The sequence below is a fragment of the Rhinoraja longicauda genome, chromosome 40 (genome assembly GCF_053455715.1).
Source record: "Rhinoraja longicauda isolate Sanriku21f chromosome 40, sRhiLon1.1, whole genome shotgun sequence".
Lineage (NCBI taxonomy): Eukaryota > Metazoa > Chordata > Chondrichthyes > Rajiformes > Arhynchobatidae > Rhinoraja > Rhinoraja longicauda.
In genome coordinates, this window is record NC_135992.1 from 3,744,066 (window position 1) to 3,758,362 (window position 14,297).

Consider the following 14,297-nt stretch of genomic DNA (forward strand, 5'->3'; position numbering starts at 1 on the left):
AGCTCCTCGAAGTTGAAATCGGCAGGCCGCGGTTGGAGCGTCCATCCCAGGCAAGGGATCGCAGGCTCCGATGGTAAGTCCACGGCCCTGCAGTGGGGCTCAAAGTCAGTCCCGAGCAAGGCCGCCAGCTCCACGATGTTAGGCCGCAGACCTTATGACCATATGTATCTCAGTGCTTATGTATGGTGGTACTTGTGCTGAACTGTCTACACAAATGAATCTCACTGTACCCGGGGAGGTGACAATTAAAGTACCATTGAACCATTGAGATACCATGGAGGCTGTGGAGGTCTTTTCCCTGGAATTACGGGAAACTGGGTGAGTATCTTCTCCCTGAGCCTGGAGACTCCGCTCCATATGAAATCTGAGGGGGTTTGGGGGGGGGGGGGGGAGATCATTGCCTGGAAGTTAGATTTGGGGAGTGTTAAATCACGGCTGTGTTGTTGTTGAATTGGCACAAGGCTCCAACCTAGGCCCCATTCTCTTCTCTCTGTACACGCTCCCCCTCGGCCAAATCATTCAAAGGCACGGCATTTCTTTCCACTGCTATGCGGATGACACACAGCTTTATCTCCCCCTGAAACCCAACAACTAGTCAAATTTAATCAGCCTCATGCACTGCCTTGAGGACATAAAATGTTGGATGGCACAGAACTTCCTTCAACTAAACGAGAGCAAGTCTGAGGACATCCTATTCTGCCCCCCGACTCCATCAAAACGATAACAGGCAGCCTTGGAAGCCTATCCTCCCTTGTCAAACCGCATGTCAAAAACCTGGGCGTGATATTTGACTCTGCATTAAAGTTTGACAAGCAAGTCAACGCTGTGGTAAAAGCCAGCTTCGTCCAGCTTCGTACCATAGCTAAAATCAAACCATTCCTCCAATTTGACGGCATTGAAAAAATCATCCACGCATTCATTTCCTCCCGCCTAGACTACTGCAACTCCCTATACACTGGGATCAGCCAATCATCCCAGTCCCGCCTGCAATTGGTCCAAAATGCCGCAGCGAGACTCCTGACGGGTACCCGTAAAAGGGACCACATCACCCCGATTCTGGCCTCTCTCCACTGGCTCCCAGTACAGAACAGAATCAACGTCAAGCTCCTCCTATTCACATACAAAGCCCTAAACGGGCTCCGCCCCCCCCCCCCATATCAAAAATCTTCTAACCCCCCTCTCTATTTCCAGGTCCCTCAGGTCGGCCGACTTGGGGCTACTGACTATCCCGCGGTCCAGGCTTAAGCTCAGGGGTGACCGCGCTTTTGCGGTTGCAGCTCCTAGACTGTGGAACAGCATCCCTCTCCCCATCAGAACTGCACCCTCCATCCACTCCTTTAAGTCCAGGCTCAAAACATATTTCTACTCCCTAGCGTTTGAGGCCCTCTGAGGGGGCGCTGTGAACTGTTTATGTATGTGCTGTTATGTTTGTGTGCCATTGTATGTTCGTTTCTTAGTACCTGAACTGATGTGCAGCACTTTGGTCAACGTGGGTTGTTTTTAAATGTGCGATACAAATAAAATGGACTTGACTTGACTTGAATTGATCTAAAAGGCGTTTGGAGTGGTGTCGGGGTGATTTACACACCGATGTACTCAGGCAGCACCTGCCCCATTCCTGGCCTCCAGCTTCACAATGGTATCAGTTTCCCAGTTGTAATCAGGCAACTGAACCATCCCATCAACAACTGGAGAGTTACTATCAACCTCGTGGGAGACCCTCGGGCTAAAAGAAATCGTGGAGAATTGTGGACGCAGCCCAGACCATCGCAGAAACCAACCCCCCCCTCCCCCCCCCACCCCTACCATTGACTCCATCTACACCTCACGCTGCCTCGGCAAGGCCAGCGGAAGGACCAGCCTCACTCCCTATTGTAATCATGTATAGACTGGATAGCACGCAACAACTGTACCTCAGTACTTGTGACAATAAACTAACTAAACACACCCCCCTGACATGCTCCGGAGCTACCTGTAGGGACTCGTGTCTCCCCTCCCCTCTCCCTTCCCCCTCCCCCTCACTCCCATCTCTCTCCCTCTCTCCCCTCCCATGAGGTCATAAGGTCATAAATGATAGGAGTAGAATTCGGCCATTCGGCCCATCAAGTCCACTCCGCCATTCAATCATGACTGATCTATCTCTCCCTCCCAACCCCATTCTCCTGCCTTCTCCCCATAACCCCTGACACCCGTACTAATCAAGAATCTATCTATCTCTGCCTTAAGAATATCCACCGACGGCCTCCATAGCTTTCTGTGACAAAGAATTCCACAGATTCACCACCATCTGACTAAAGAAATTTCTCCTCATCTCCTTCCTAAAAGAAAGTCCTTTAATTCTGAGGCTGTGCCCTCTAGTCCTAGACTCTCCCAGTAGTGGAAACATCCTCTCCACATCCACTCTATCCAAGCCTTTCACTACTCTGCATGTTTCAATGAGGTCCCCTCTCTCTCTCCCTCTCCCCTCTCCTCTCCCCTCTGTCTCTCTCCCTCTCCTCTCTCCTCTCTCATCTCCTCTGTCTCTCTCCCTCTCTCTCTCTCTGGCAGCACACAAAATGGCTGCTGCAGTGGACAGAGAGGCTGCAAATTCGATTGATTTTGAAAGACACAGCAGGGAAATAGACCCTTCGGCCCGCCCAGTCCATGCCGCCCACAGACCATCCGTACACTAGTTGTATGCTATCCCACTTTCCAATCCACCTGCAACAATTTACAGAGGGTGAATTAACCTACAAACGCGTTCGTCTTTAGGATGTGTGAGGAAACCGGAGCACCTGGAGGAAACCCACGCGGTGAATAGACAATAGACAATAGGTGCAGGAGGAGGCCATTCGGCCCTTCGAACCAGCATCACCATTCAATGTGATCATGGCTGATCATTCTCAATCAGTACCCCGTTCCTGCCTTCTCCCCATACCCCCTGACTCCGCTATCCTTAAGAGCTCTATCTAGCTCTCTCTTGAATGCATTCAGAGCGTCACAGGGAGAACGTGCAAACTCCACGCAGACAGTATTGAACCTGGGTCACTGGTGTTGTGAGGCAGCAGCTCTACCAGCTGTGCCACCGTGCCACTGTGCCAGCTGTGCCCATTGCGCCAGCTGTGCCACCGTGCCAGCTGTGCCACTGTGCCACAGTGCCAGCTGTGCCCATTGTGCCAGCTGTGCCAACGTGCCAGCTGTGCCACTGTGCCAGCTGTGCCACTGTGACCATTGTGCCAGCTGTGCCACCGTGCCAGCTGTGCCACTGTGCCCATTGTGCCAGCTGTGCCACCGTGCCAGCTGTGCCACTGTGCCCATTGTGCCAGCTGTGCCAGCTGTGCCACTGTGCCCACTCTGCCAGCTGTGCCACTGTGCCATTGTGCCAGCTGTGCCATTGTGCCAGCTGTGCCACTGTACTACCCCTAACGAACAGATGAGAATGTGCGGAGAATAAAAATGAAACTTGTGTCGGGTGAGTGTCTGATTGCCGGCAGGGTCTTGATGGGCCGAAGGGCCTGTGGACGTGGTGTTTCTCTCTATAGCTCTCCTGCGACCCCTCGTCCCACTGCCCTGTGCAGTGCCAGCCGATGCCAACCGTCCAGAAGAAACCAACGCGGTCACAGGGAGAACGTAGTCCACAGAGACAGCGCCCGGAGTCAGGATCGAAACAGGCACTCCGGAGCTGTGAGGCAGCAACTCTACCGGGGCTCCACTCCCTCTCCTCCACTCCCTCTCCCCCTCCCCACTCCACCCTCCCCCTCTTTGACACTCAATTAAATCCTGACTGATTTGTGCTTCGTCTATTTTCCACCTCACCAGCCCCTCCCCCTTCACCCCATTCCCCCTCTCCCCTTCCCTCCCCACACCCCCCCTCTCCTCTCCTTCCCTCCCCACACTCCCTCCCCCTCTCCTTCCCTCCCCACACCCCCCCTCTCTTCTTCCTTCCCCACACTGCCCCCTCCCCTTCCTTCCCCACACTCCCTCCCCCTCTCCTTCCCTCCCCACCCCCCCCTCTCCTTCCCTCCCCACACACCCCCTCTCTCCTTCCCTCCCCACACTCCCTCCCTCTCTCCTTCCCTCCCCACACTCCCCCTCCCCTTCCCTCCCCACACTCTCCCTCTCCTTCCCTCCCCACTCCCCCCCTCTCCTCCCCTCCCCACACCTCCCCCCTCCTTCCCTCCCCACACTCCCCCCCTCTCCTTCCCCACACCCCCCCTCCCCTTCCCTCCCCACTCTCCCCCTCTCCCCACTCTCCCCCTCCTTCCCTCCCCACACCCCCCCTCTCTCCTTCCCTCCACACACACCCCCTCCCCTTCCCTCCCCACACACCCCCTCCCCTCTCCCCACACTCTCCCCCTCTCCTTCCCTCCCCACACACCCCCTCCCCTTCCCTCCCCACACTCTCCCCCTCCCCTCTCCCCACACTCTCCCCCTCTCCTTCCCTCCCCACACTCCCCCTCTCCTTCCCTCCCCACACTCCCCCTCTCCTTCCCTCCCCACACTCCCCCTCTCCTCTCCCCACACTCCCCCTCTCCTCTCCCCACACTCCCCCTCTCCTCTCCCCACACCCCCCCTCTCCTTCCCTCCCCACACTCTCCCCCTCTTCTCTCCCCACACTCCCCCTCTCTCCTTCCCTCCCCACACCCCCCCCTCTCCGTCGCTCCCCAACCCCCCCTCCCCTTTGCCTCTCCATTAAATCCTGACTGATCTGTGCTTCATTTCCCTTCACTCCTTTAACCAGGCAAAAACTCTTGACCTTGCAAGCATCAAAGAACCCCCAGCTTGCTCGGAGTTCCAGCTTTCCGCTACCAGTTTTCTGTGTGTGTGGGGAAAGTCGGCCTGAAGCATCAGGGAGTTGTCTCCAATCTGTAAATCAAAGGACATAGTTTCTCTATCATCTCATTCCACCGCCGTTCTCAAATGCCTTGATCACGACGTCCTCGACCTTCACGAACAAAGGAACACAGGCCTCGTTCGTTGCAAGCTCTGTGCACGTTTTATCTCTTGGCACAATGCTAACGGAAGTAACGCTGCCAAGGCCAAAGCAGCAGTGAGATAGCCCCTTGGCCCATCTTATCCATGCCGACCACTATGCTAGTCCCATGTGCTGGCGTTTGTCCCACATCCCTCTAAACTTTTCCCATCCATGTACCTGTCCAAGTGTCTTTTAAACACTGTTATAGCACTGGCCACAACTCCCTGTGTGGCACGGTGGCACTGCGGTTGCCAACTGTCCCGTATTATCCGGGACATCCCGTATTTTGGACTAAATTACTTTGTCCCGTACGGGACCGCCCTTGTCCCGTATTAGTAGGGTCGCCAACTTCCTCGCTCCCAAATAAGGGACAAAGGGTGAAGTCACCACGCCCCACGCGACCTCACCCAGCCAGCGGCCACGTGCTCCCGCTCCACCAATGGCGGCCGCAGTGTAATCAGTGATTTGGGGGAACAGTACGTGTGAGACGGCAGGGAAGAGAGAAGACATCTGGCCTCCCATCACAGTGAGGAGGGGACTGGAGGAGACTCACTGTGATGGATGTTTTTTGTTTTATGTTGGTTTTTTGCGATTGTGTGTTTTATTACTTTCTTTGCCTCTCATTGTTGACTGTGGGTAAGGTAATTTCACCCAAAAACATGTTTTTGGATGACAATAAAGGTGGTTTATTATTATTATTATTTTTATGATACCATAAAAATGCAGAATATATCACACCTGTCAATTCACAGATTTTTGTTATTTTTCTTTTTAAATGTTTCTGCAAGTTTCTGCCTACTAAAATGGCGCCGTGACGTACTAGGGTGTTTGGGGTCGAGTGGTCTATCTTGCTCCTCTAGTATCTTTGGCGGCGGGGGGGGCAGGTGAGGACGGGCCGAGTGGTCTCGGTTTGGTGGTGCAGCCGTGCGCAGAGCAATGGATGGGAGTGGTTGGTGGTGGGGGGGGCCTAAGAGGACGGGCCGAGTGGTCTCGGTTTGGTCATGCAGCCGAGCGCAGAGCGATGGATGGGGGAGTGGTTGGCGGGGAGAGAGGGAGAGCGCTCGGCGAGCGGCTGGCTGGGTCTGCGGCCGGCGTCACGTGACGCGGAGCGGGCGCCGCGGGGGGGGGGGGAGGGGGAGCGCGGGCGCGGGCGGGCAATGGAGGCGGCGCGAGCGGCGGTGAGTACCCGCGCGGGGCCGGCAACGGACAACCGCCAACTGCCAACCGCCCTCCCTTCCTCCCGCCCGCCCTGCACCCGGGACACCGCCTCCTCTACCCCCCCTCTCACACAAAATGGGAGGGGGCGTCACGAACGCTCGGTGCTTGGGCTTGGCCGGGGCCCGGGGGGGGAGGGGAGGGGGTGTGAGTGTGAGGGGAGATGAGATGAGGTGCCCTCCCCCCGGGGTGCGGGCCCCTGGCTGCCGGGCCGTGGAGGGATGTGATGCCCCTCACCACCCCCCCCCCCCCCCCCCACCGTAACCCTCCCCACCCGGGCCACCGCCGGGGAAGGACCGTCCGTGTCAGTCCTCCCTCTCTCTCTCTCTCTGTCTGTCGGGCCGGGGGGGGGGGGGGGGGGGTGTTGGGGGCATCGCGTTTGCTCGGCGCCCAGCCCAGCCCGGGGCCCCGCACCAGGCCGTATCCCCGCCCCTCACACACACACACCAACACGGCCCGGTAGCGGGGAATGGCGCGCCAGCCACCACCGCCGGCCTCACACTGGCCTGGCCCGGCCCGCCCCTCCATTCACTCCCTTCGTCCCAGTTAATGGGAGAGCAGCGATCCCGCGGGAGCCCTTCCCTTTCCTTTTCCCCCTTTCCCGCTTTTTTCCCTTCCCTTTCCCTCACAGCCTGCTCCCCTCACCCTCCACCCCCCTTCCCCCCTCACACCCCCTCCCCCCTCCCCCCCCTCACACCCCCTTCCCCCCTCCCCCCCCTCACACCCCCTTCCCCCCCTCACACCCCCTTCCCCCTCACCCCCCTTCCCCCCTCACCCCCCCCTCCCCCTCACACTCCCCTCCCCCCTCACACTCCCCTCCCCCCTCACCCCCCCTCCCCCTCACCCCCCCTCCCCCTCACACTCCCCTCCCCCCTCACACTCCCCTCACACCCCCTTCCCCCCCTCACACCCCTTCCCCCCCTCACACCCCTCCCCCCCTCACACCCCTTCCCCCCCTCACACTCCCCTTCCCCCCCTCACACTCCCCTTCCCCCCCTCACACTCCCCTTCCCCCTCACACTCCCCTCACACCCCCTTCCCCCCTCACACCCCCTTCCCCCCTCACACCCCCTTCCCCCCTCACACCCCCTTCCCCCCTTCCCTCTCTCACACCCCTCTTCCCCCCCTCACACCCCCCTTCCCCGACTCACACCCCCTTCCCCGACCACATCCTCTCCACCGACCCCATCCTTCCCCCCCCCATACACTCCCCTCCCCCTCACACTCCCCTCACACCCCCTTCCCCCCCTCACACCCCCTTCCCCCCTCACACCCCCTTCCCCCCTCACACTCCCCTCCCCCCCTCACACTCCCCTCCCCCCCTCACACCCCTTCCCCCCCTCACACCCCTTCCCCCCCTCACACTCCCCTTCCCCCTCTCACACTCCCCTTCCCCCTCACACTCCCCTCACACCCCCTTCCCCCTCACACCCCCTTCCCCCCTCACACCCCCTTCCCCCTCTCACACCCCTCTTCCCCCCCTCACACCCCCCTTCCCCGACTCACACCCCCCTTCCCCGACCCCATCCTCTCCACCGACCCCATCCTCTCCCCCGACCCCATCCTCTCCACCGACCCCATCCTCGCCCCCTCCCCTCACACCCCTGACCCCCTTCCCTCCTCCTTCCCTGACCCCACACCCCCTCTCCCCCACACCCCCTTTCCCTCTCCGACCCCACCCTCCCTCTCCGACCCCACCCTCCCTCTCCGACCCCACCCTCCCTCTCCGACCCCACCCTCCCTCTCCGACCTCAACCTCCCTCTCCGACCCCACCCTCCCTCTCCGACCCCACCCTCCCTCTCCGACCCCACCCTTCCTCTCCCCCGACCCCACCCTTCCTCTCCCCCGACCCCACCCTTCCTCTCCCCCGACCCCACCCTCCCTCTCCCCCGACCCCACCCTCCCTCTCCCCCACACCCTCCCTCTCCCCCACACCCCCTTTCCCCACCTCACACCCCCTCCCTCCTTCCCCATCCTCTCCCCCGACCCCATCCTCGCCCCCCACCCTCCCTCCCCACCCTCCCTCTCCCCTCACACCCCCGACCCCCTTCCCTCCTCCTTCCCCGACCCCACCCCCCCTCTCCCCCACACCCCCCTCTCCCCCACACCCCCCTCTCCCCCAAACCCCCCACACCCCCCTTTCCCCACCTCACACCCCCTCCCTCCTTCCCCATCCTCTCCCCCGACCCCATCCTCTCCCCGACCCCATCCTCTCCCCGACCCCATCCTTCTCCCCCACCCTCCTTCTCCCCTCACCCTCCCTCCCCCTCACCCTCCCTCCCCCTCACCCTCCCTCCCCCTCACCCTCCCTCCCCCTCACCCTCCCTCCCCCTCACCCTCCCTCCCCCTCACCCTCCCTCCCCCTCACCCTCCCTCCCCCTCCCCCTCCCTCCCCCTCACCCTCCCTCCCCCTCACCCTCCCTCCCCCTCACCCTCCCTCCCCCTCACCCTCCCTCCCCCTCCCTCCCCCTCACCCTCCCTCCCTCCCCCTCACCCTCCCTCCCTCCCCCTCACCCTCCCTCCCTCCCCCTCACCCTCCCTCCCTCCCCCTCACCCTCCCTCCCTCCCCCTCACCCTCCCTCCCTCCCCCTCACCCTCCCTCCCTCCCCCTCACCCTCCCTCCCCCTCACCCTCCCTCCCCCTCACCCTCCCTCCCCCTCACCCTCCCTCCCCCTCACCCTCCCTCCCCCTCACCCTCCCTCCTCCTTCCCCAACCCTACACTCCCTCTCCCCCCACAACCCCCCACACCTCGCCCCCTGTCCCCCCGACCCCCCCAAAAAATTCTACCCCATGCTCCACAAGCTCATTCCCCCAAATTAGGCCCCCACCTTTCTTAGCTGTCCAGCCCCCCCCCCCCCCCCCCCCCCCCCAGACACCATCACAGTCTGTTGTGAATCCACATGGAAAATTTCCGACTTGTTCTGCAAAACTCTGTTTGTAAGGACAGAACAAAGGAAAATACAGGTTCCGAAAGTGAACCTTTTGGGCTGAAAAGCTGTGGTGATCTGATCTTATTCAGTGTTTTGAGAGTCTGCCATCCAAGTTGTACATCTCGGAACTTCATTGATTGAACTTGTTTGTAGTCATTTTGTAATTGCACCAACTGTTGCTGACGATACAGAAGTAGATGCTTAGACCCTTGGATTTGCAGAGATATTCAACCTGGAAACAGGCACCTCCTAAAGAGCTCCTACCCCTATATATGTGTCAAAATGTATGTGGAATGCATGGAGGCAATGGGATGTGAGAGAATGTAGTAAATGGCACGGGTAAAATGTGAGGTCAACCACTTAGGTAGAACAAGAAGCAAAGTGTAGTTATATTTAATAGCGAGAGATTGAAAGGTATTGGTATTGAGAGCATCCTGGGTGTCTTGTATATGAATCACTGAGTGTTAACATGTCAGTACAACATGCAATTAAAAATGTAAACGTTATGTTTGTTACAAGAAGGTTTAATTATGACTTTTTATGTCTTATTACAATTGTATTCAGTCCTCGTAAAACCACATTTGGAATATCGTGTACAGGTCTGGTTTTGAAAACTTTTCCACACCACCAAACTCAAGCAAAGATGTACTTGCGGTAGAGGTTCACATTGTTTTCTGAGAGCACTGATTTGTTATGTGAGGAGAGTTCAACAATTGGGCCAAATGCTCTGGAAGAACGAGGCTTGATCTCGTTGAAATGTACAAAATTCTTCGGAGGTTTATCTGGGTAGATGTATTTATCATATTTCCTCTGGTTGGGATATCTAGAATTGGGTCACTGTCTCAAAGTTAGAAGTTGACCATATGGGACAGATGAAATATTTCTTAACCTTTAGTAAATCTTTGGAATTCTGTTCTCAGTCTGCATCAGCTCAGGGCAGAGTACATTCAAGACAATTTTTAGCTTTTAAATGAATTAAATAATGTTCTTCGAAAGCCAAAGTATTGATTTCAGGGCAAGGTGCCATGGGATATTTTTCTTCAATCTGAGAGATCAAATGGTCTTTTTTTTAATGTGCCATTTGAAAGTTGGTACTTCCAAAATTGTCGCATTCCCTCGGAATTAACCTCACAAGTAGATGAATAGTGATAGTAAAAACTCTCCATCCTGAGGTTAAAGGGATTTTCCAAAGAGTTAGTCATGATTTTTCAAAGGTCTCCTGAGGTCGGAATTCTGCTCGTGGATTGAAAATTGGCTGATGCTGTCACGTTGTTTAAGAAAGGAGAATGAAACGGAATGTTATGCCTTTTAGAGCAATATCAGTTAAGATATAGATAGTGAATGTACCAGTGTGTAGGAAAGAACTGCAGATGCTGGTTTAAATTGAAGGTAGACACAAAATGCTGGAGTAACTCAGTGACAAAGTCTGAAGAAGGGTCTTAACCCGAAACATCACCCATTCCTTCTCTCCTGAGATGCTGCCTGTTCCACTGAGTTCCTCCAGCATTTTGTGTCTCGCTAGTGAATATACCATCTGAGCAATTGAACAAGAATGAGCTGATCAGGAAGAATTAGCGTTGGTTGAGAAGGATAGAATATTGTCTGCTTTGACCAGCTGCTCACTTTGAAAAGGCCGCTTGCTTGGTCGATAGATGTTTTCTGTTTGGGCTTCCTGAAGGTGTGATGAAGCTCCTTTCAATAGAATGGCGAAAACCTACTAGGGGAAGGATGTCAAAAGATTTTTGAGAGAGTGGTCTGGGCACTTATTGGAATTATGCCACCGATTAAGGACAAAGAATCATAGAATTGTTGTGACGTTCAGCTTAGCTGAAGTGGAGCTGGTTAATTTCGTTGTACTCGTTGCAATGACAATAAATGAATATTATTATTATTATTATTATTATATATCAATCCTGCCTACAGTATTCACATGCTTTTTTCCTGAAAGTTATTTTCCATAAAGGGCCTGTTTAATTTCTTCTGATTCTGAATATTTCCACTGCCTTTGCTGACTACCACTTTTTGAAAAAGGTTTTATTCACTATCCTGCTGTTCCCCTTTCCTCTATCTCTTTGAATCAGTATTCTTTTAAAAGTTCCTGAACTGGAACAACTTGCTGTCTGTTTTGCCCAGTCTAAGCCCATTGTGATCTTATCTGCCTCCCAAACCTCTTCTCCATTTGACAAAGCTGTCCTCCTCGGAGCAGTGAAAGATCAAAGAATGAATTTGTAGGTCTGTTCACAGTTGATGTGTTCCATTAGTATGTCTGTTGGTTATTGGAAGGTGCTGATTTAAGATAAATTATGACAAAACTACAGGTAAAGATGAAGATTATTTTGTACTGTAAACCAGGAATACACTGCCCAAAAGGATGGCAGATGCAGATTCAGCAGTAACTTTCAAAAGGGAATTGGCAGATATGCTTACAACAAAAACATTTGGAGGGTTGTGGGATTAATTGGATGGTTCATTAGGAGAATCGGTCAACTATGTTGGGCTGAAGGGTCTTCTGCGCTGAAAGGCATTAACCTTGCACCATTACGATCAAAATCATTGAGCACTCGAACAAAAATTGATGAGCAGAGAGAACCGACTTCTATTTGCTTTTAATGATGAATATATTTAGATCCGCAAAGTCTGTTCTCCTTGCTTCTTACCAGATTTCATATTTTCTTTCTTGGGTTCAAAACACACTAAATTTTCTATTGTTTTGTCCATTGGCTAACCTATCTCTTTAAATTGGATGGATTAGTTACGTGGAAAGAATGAATATCTCAGTTTTGTTCTCAGTGGAGCAAAGATGGGTAAATATTTGGTGTTTGGAATCATGAAGGTTTTAGATGGAAAAGAAAAAACTATTTTGGCTGAAGAGCAGAAAAGTTGAATGAACAAATTTAAGGATGCTAAGAGGAAATTGTCTGATTAATATATACATTAATATATTAATAGATACATCTTCCATCGAGGTCACTGCCAGGATAAACAAGTGGGTGTCATAATGGACTTTGATAGTGTTATATCCCAGTGAAAAAGGACAGCAAAAACTAATGTATGTAGAATTGGAAGTAATGTGAATAAAGGAATTGGGAACTCAAGCACCTCAGACTTCTTCCGCCATTTCGTACGATCAGGGCTGATTTGCTTGTAAATTCAATTCCATGTTCCTGATTGCACCTTTTACCCTCTTAACAAGAATTTACCTACCTCTTAAAAATATTCAAAAACTTTGCTTCCATTGCCTCTGAAGAAGTGGTCCAATGATTCACAATCCTCTGAGAACATGTCATCTGTTTTAATTGGGTAACCCTTTTTAAAAACAGTGACTCCTTGTTCCTAGGTTCAACACAGGACGAAGCGTGCTTTCCACATCCATCCTGTCCAAACTTTCCAAAATGTTATAAGTTTCAATCAAGTCCCCTCTCCCTCAAAATGTCAGTGGATATAAGCCTAGTCTGTCCAACCTTTCCTCATAAAGCATAATCCAGGTATCAATCTGGTAAACTTTATATAAACTACCTTCAATGCATTAACACACTTACTGTATCCACTATTTCAGAAATGGCCTCACCATTGCCCTTCATAACTAAAGAACAAAAACAGGGAGATTGTAGACATAAATTGCTGAAAAGTGACATTTTGGGGTCAAAATCCTATTTCTTTTCTCCGAAGATGCTGCCTGACCTGCTGAGTAACTCCAGCATTGTGTGTCTATCTTTGGTACAAGCCAGCATCTGCAGTTCCTTCCTACACAATTGAGAGATTGTGTTCAATTGAAAAAACATTGTTGGTTTTCCTAATTGTATCTGCATCCAAATGACAATTTGGGTAATGAAAGCCTGCATGTACAGAATTCACAGAACACCACCAAAACAAAATCTGAGATATGGAATAAAAATATGCTTTTACGAAATTTACGTGAAAAATGTAAATAAGGGCAATTCTTTTTTCAATTCTCGTTTCTTGATCCATACACAGATGATGCAACTTTGTTTTGGAAAATCATGATATGGACCATTTTCATGCTCTCTTCCCTACCCCTTGCTTCCCTACCAGCCACCTGTGCTAGCTTTTTGCGAATCATTCATTAGGACACCAGATTCGTCTTCATCTCAGAGCTCTGAAATCTCTCACCATTTGCATTATATGCTTTTTGATTTTTCCTGCCAAAATGAATTATTTCCTTTGTAGCCTCCTTATGATCTCTTCACTGTGTCATTGGCAAGTTAAGGTATCTTACTTTCATCCATGTCAGCTATTAATGTTTTGATCAAGAAACAGTGCTGGAGGAACTCAGTGGGTCAGCCGGAAATCTAATGGGACCCTTTTTGACACCGATGAAAGGTCCACACCCAAAACGCAATCTATCCGTTCTCCCTACAGATGCTCCCCGACCTGCCGAGTTCCTCCGGCACTGTTGTTTCCATTAATGTTTTGACTTGGGGACGAAATTAATTTGGGGATAAGATGCCTCCAGTTTAAATTCCATTTGGAATATTTTGGAGGACCAAGAACCAGAGTGTGTGGATGTGATAAAGGATGAATCCTAATGATATGTCCTCGAGCCTTAACATTTATCTTTATTCAAAAACATTTTTTTTAGTCATTGGGGATTTGGTTTGCACTAACAAGATCAGCATTATAACATGTGTCTAATTACCCTTGGGAAGTTAGTGGTGAACTGCTGTCTTAAATTGCTACAGACCCATTAGTGAAGGTACTGCATGCAGTTGGATAGGGAGTTCCATAATTTACACCCAGTGACAATGAAGCATTAACGATTATATTTCCAATAAGCATGGTGCTTGACTTGGATGGGTATCTGCAGGCAGTGGTGTTCCCATCAATCCAGTGGAATGGTCTTGAGTGAAACCTCTGTCTCCGCAGATGCCATCAGACCGGTTGAGTTCCTCCAGCAGCTTTCTTTTTTTTTGTGCTTCTATGTGCTTGCTGCCCCTGGTAGATGTTGTAGGTTTAGGATGTGTAGTTGTAGTCTAGGTGAGAAACTGCAGTGCATTTTGTCAATGGTACACATGGTTGCCTCTATACGGCAGCAATGAATGGTTACGGTGGTAGATGAGGTTCTAAACAAGTGGGCTGCTTTGTCCTGGATATTGCTGCGATCCTGGTGTGTTACTGGATTTATACATGTCCAGGCAAGTGGAAATTATTCCGTTACACTCCTGACCCGTGACATTG

General features: G+C 52.7%; 1 protein-coding gene across 5 annotated transcripts in view; it reads left to right on the forward strand.

The window, feature by feature from the left end:
* Positions 1 to 6,048: 6,048 nt before the first annotated feature.
* Positions 6,049 to 14,297, forward strand: part of tcf20 (transcription factor 20) — an 86,111-nt gene continuing 77,862 nt past the window's right edge. For all 5 annotated transcript variants that reach the window (XR_013549525.1, XM_078430561.1, XM_078430562.1 and 2 more), the window contains exon 1: positions 6,049 to 6,132. The gene's annotated coding sequence lies outside the window, so the exon portion shown is untranslated. The remainder of the gene's footprint in view (positions 6,133 to 14,297) is intronic.